Below are 4614 nucleotides of genomic sequence, written 5' to 3'. Positions count from 1 at the left end.
TCTTGGCTTATTGTGTTTTTTCATGACATGTATGATGTGTCATTAAAATCTTTCAGTTTTAAAAATGATATTGAACACTCTAATTAATGCAAATCGAATTTGACCGATATAATAGAGGCTACCTACATGTGCCAAAGATTTGCATCTCAAGGCCAAAAAATTGTTGTGTTGCCCTCAAGTGGGAAAGTTGGGTTGGTGGGTTGGATTTTTTTTAACCATCAGTTTTTAAAAATCCTCTCATAATGCTTCTTAAATTATGGAACATTTGTCAATTTTGACTTCTGGATACCTGTTAGACATGTTAGATAATCAATTCAAGATTAGTCTTTCAATAAAATATTAATTTTAAGTGAAATTTTTTTTTTTTTTTTTTAATCTGTAAAAATCATTCAAAAAAATGAAATAAATAAATTGCGACCCTGATTTTTCAGGATTTAGGGTCGGTCAATGGAGGGTAACACAGCAATTTTTTGGGCTTAATGTTGAGATTTAATGTTATGGGAAGTGCAGACATATTCTGTACATGTTAGTTCACCTATCTTCTCCAATTATCTGTCAATGAGCATATAATTACCCCATTTGAGATGGTCTAGCCAGGCCCATAGCTAGGGGTGAGACGTACCCTCCCCCACACAAATGCCAATATGAAAAAGGTCCGTCTAGGTCAGTTTTTGCTGTAAAATACCTTGAAAATAAGCCCTTATTTGAAGAAAAAAAGGGAAAATTGAAGGGAAAATTAATAAAAGGTCCACTTATCCACCTGCACCCCAAAATAAATCCTAGCTACGGCAGAGCCTGGGTCTTGCTCGCCCACAGGTCATACAAGAGCACCAATGGTGCTGTAGCTCAATTGTTTCTGGATATATAGGCATGTCATTGGAACTAATAATATATAATTATGTTACTGGCATCATGGTATTGTAGGTGCATAATATCACAACTTATTGTCGGTTACCATATTCAGCATTATTATTATGGACTGCGCATTTACCTAAATAGAAACAATGAATAACAAGAATTTGTACTATAAACTTATTTTGTCACCAAAAGGTGCTGGATTCACTGGACTTCAAGAAATTTTCTCCAACCCCAATGTCAAAAAGAAATCTATGCCACTGTCAATGATATATATTTTTGGTTTCAAAATATTTTTGACGTCCGAGGTTCCAACTTTTCCAACCCCTCCCACCAAAGTATTTATGAACACTCCCTAAGCATGTGTCAAGTGAAGTTGAGTAAATTCTGGTGTAAATTTACGCCAATTAGTACCCACATTTAAGCGTCTGAACATGCCTTTTTACATGTTTAATACCTTTATAGAATATAATTATGGTGGTACAGGTGTTTAATAGAAACCCAGAAATCATCATTATATCAAAATGTGTTTTTTTATTATTAGTACATACATGTACTTTAGATAATACATTTAAGAAATTACAAATTATGTTTATGCAACTTGGATTTTAAAAAAGCTCTGAAAACAATGTGTTTTTATTATTTTCTTTGTTTTTCTTTATTTTCAAACACATTTTTTAGACTATTTCCTAGAGCTTGGACCTACAATCAAATTGAACTGGGACATTGATCATGTTTATAGAAATATTTAGTCAAATTAATTTACACAATTTGGTACATACATTATTACAAAAACACAAAACCCTGATGTTAGCAGATAGAGGTCCATGATATCTTCGCAAGTTCTTTAATTTGACACCTCATGTATCTTGATAGAACATTATATAGTGGAGCTACATTTTTTTAGTTTGCAGAATTTTCTCTAATTAAATATGCAAATTAGCTAATTAATATGCTTAACATTTGAGTTAAAGTATTTTTTGTTTATATCAGTTAATTTGTACCAAGTTTTGAATTTCTATGATCTTCACACACAAACAAATTACACCTGTCTCACCTTAATATAAACCAGGGCCAAATTTTTACGAGCTGCATAGTCAATAAGATAACAATAATGTTATCTTGGAGACAAACATCTGGGTGAGAAGGAAAACTAGAAACAATTATATTGAGGGTTTAGGACCATACACTGCAAACCCAAAGTGCCTATATTTCAGCAAAACATCTAGAATTGGTTTGGCAGTAACAATGAGTGATTAATTACTAAATACCGGGACTAAATATAGGCACAAATTTGGACCACTATTTGGGGAGTATACCTCGAATCCAGAGAAGACCACTAGATCAGACCTCAAATGTAGTCTGATAAATAGACTCAAAATTAGGCACTAAAATAAGCCCAAAACAGCATAGGGTGCATTTTACACATGTGTGGTTCTGGAATAAGAAGCAAACATGGGTAGGCCTATCATTTAATGATGGGCTCTAATAAATCATTGCAAAGGAGCGATTTCCAGTTCAGTGAATTGCTAATAAGCATGGATTTAAATGGTGATGTTATTAATAGTATTATTTGAACAGTAATTTTACATATAGTTGTAAACAATCAACATTGAATAATAGTTGGTGATCTTCAGAAAAAGTGTAAAACAAAACATTTGGGCTGACCGGCTGGTAAATTGGGAGCTAGCAGACCATGAATGTGTCTATAGGCCTAATTGTTTTGTCCAGTATCAGTTTAACAAATGCTAATACTCTATTCATATATCTAATCTCCAATACTAGAAGTTTTGCTGAATTTAGACATTCTGGGTTTGCAGTGATAGCTGCCCCATAGACATTTGGGTAATTTCTGCATTCTATATTGTACACATTTTACACCTGGCAGCTATTGCAGATAGGGTTTTCGTGCCCTAAACCCCTAAGGCTGCGTTCACATAGAAGTATACTATTCGGGTATACGGTGCACGTTTTGTAGGTGCACGCGTATAGCTTAAATCGAGCAAGGCAATTTCATAGTACCGGGTCACATAAGGCTACGATCACATAGAAGTATACTATTCGGGTATACGGTGCACGTTTTGCAGGTGTACGCGTATAGCTTAAATCGAGCAAGGTAATTTCATAGTACCGGGTCACATAAGAGCTATTCGAAAAGGCCGTATACCTGCGTTTAGCATAGTATAGTGGGAATCGCGCGTGTGCGATTTTAGTGCAGCGTATACCGTCCAAATTTTAAAGACCTAAACCATATGTGGGTAAATTCATTTTTTTAATAGATGCACTATCTAATTCTGCACATTATGACACCTCATTGAATGCAATGTGACCTCAAGACGTAAAGTTACAAGCATTTGATAAGACGAAGAAAATGGGTAAACTGACATACTCGCTATTCGCTATACGAAATACGCTCATTCGATCAGGCTGAGTTCACATAGTATAGGCCTACTCCTATATGAACTCAGCCTGATCGAATGAGCGTATTTCGTATAGCGTATACCGTATACTTCTATGTGAACTCAGCCTAATGTGTACTTTATATCTTATACAAAAAATTGCAAAAACACATATCTAGGGTTTAAATGCAATAGCTGTCAGGTGCTTTATTTTTAAGATTATATACAATATAGAATGCAGAAAAGGTCAAATGTCTATAGGGTAGCTATTGCTGCCAGATAAGACCTTCTCCATATCATTTCAACTTTCCCAACATGTTTGCCTGGTCTAATTAAGGGTATTTAATTAGCTCTCAGTTTATTTACTCAGTATTTTATGACTGCTAAGCCTTTATAGTTGTTTACTGGTCCTTCCAAAACCTCCCAATTGGAAATATTACACATCTTAGCACATAGTAGAACCACTGAGTTATTAGTTGGCCTTGGTGCGATATCTATGGCAACCCTGAAAAGCAAACATTGAAGCAATTAAATGCATCATCTCTTTTACAAAATGCAACAGCATTGCCAGATCAAGGAGTTTGTACAGTGTTTGTAATATGATCAGCACGACAAACAGTCTGCAAAGGAGACTATTCTCTGAAATTTTATACAAATTTTCATAACAAAATGCTCCAAAAATCACACTTCCGGTCCGAATTTTTCTAGCTAAATAAGTAACAATCATGCAAAGATCGCTCCCTCAAATTACCAGCTCCATTACTCAAACGATGTAGCAAGAGAAAGTAAAAAACATAGAGAAATACGGATCATGGCTATAGCTACAATTTGCTTGCAAATTGAGCTAAAAACTAGACAATTCTGGTCATTTCAAGAAGATATAATATTTTGTACGGTGTACCATAGAGGACATGAAAACTTCAATCAGGTTTATGCAAACTTCAATCAGTTTTTGCAAACTTCAATCAGTTTTTGCAAACTTCAATCAGTTTTTGCAAACTTCAATCAGTTTTGCAAACTTCAATCAGTTTTGCAAACTTCAATCAGTTTTGCAAACTTCAATCAGTTTTGCAAACTTCAATCAGTTTTGCAAACTTCAATCAGTTTTGCAAACTTCAATCAGTTTTGCAAACTTCAATCAGTTTTTGCAAACTTCAATCAGTTTTTGCAAACTTCAAACCCTTTTTTTCGCTAACTTCAAACTGTTCTGTCTGGGGGAATCCCCCATGGCATCGCAACTGAGTAGCGCGCATAGGGGAATGGGTCAGGGTGTATTTGGTAGCCATGCCCCCACACCCCCCCCCCAAATGAAACCAGGTAAAGTTTCTGTCCTGACGGTGCTCCCCATACCCCGGCCCCA

The sequence above is a fragment of the Amphiura filiformis genome, chromosome 1 (genome assembly GCF_039555335.1).
Source record: "Amphiura filiformis chromosome 1, Afil_fr2py, whole genome shotgun sequence".
Classification (NCBI taxonomy): domain Eukaryota; kingdom Metazoa; phylum Echinodermata; class Ophiuroidea; order Amphilepidida; family Amphiuridae; genus Amphiura; species Amphiura filiformis.
Note: the sequence above shows the minus strand (reverse complement) of the source record.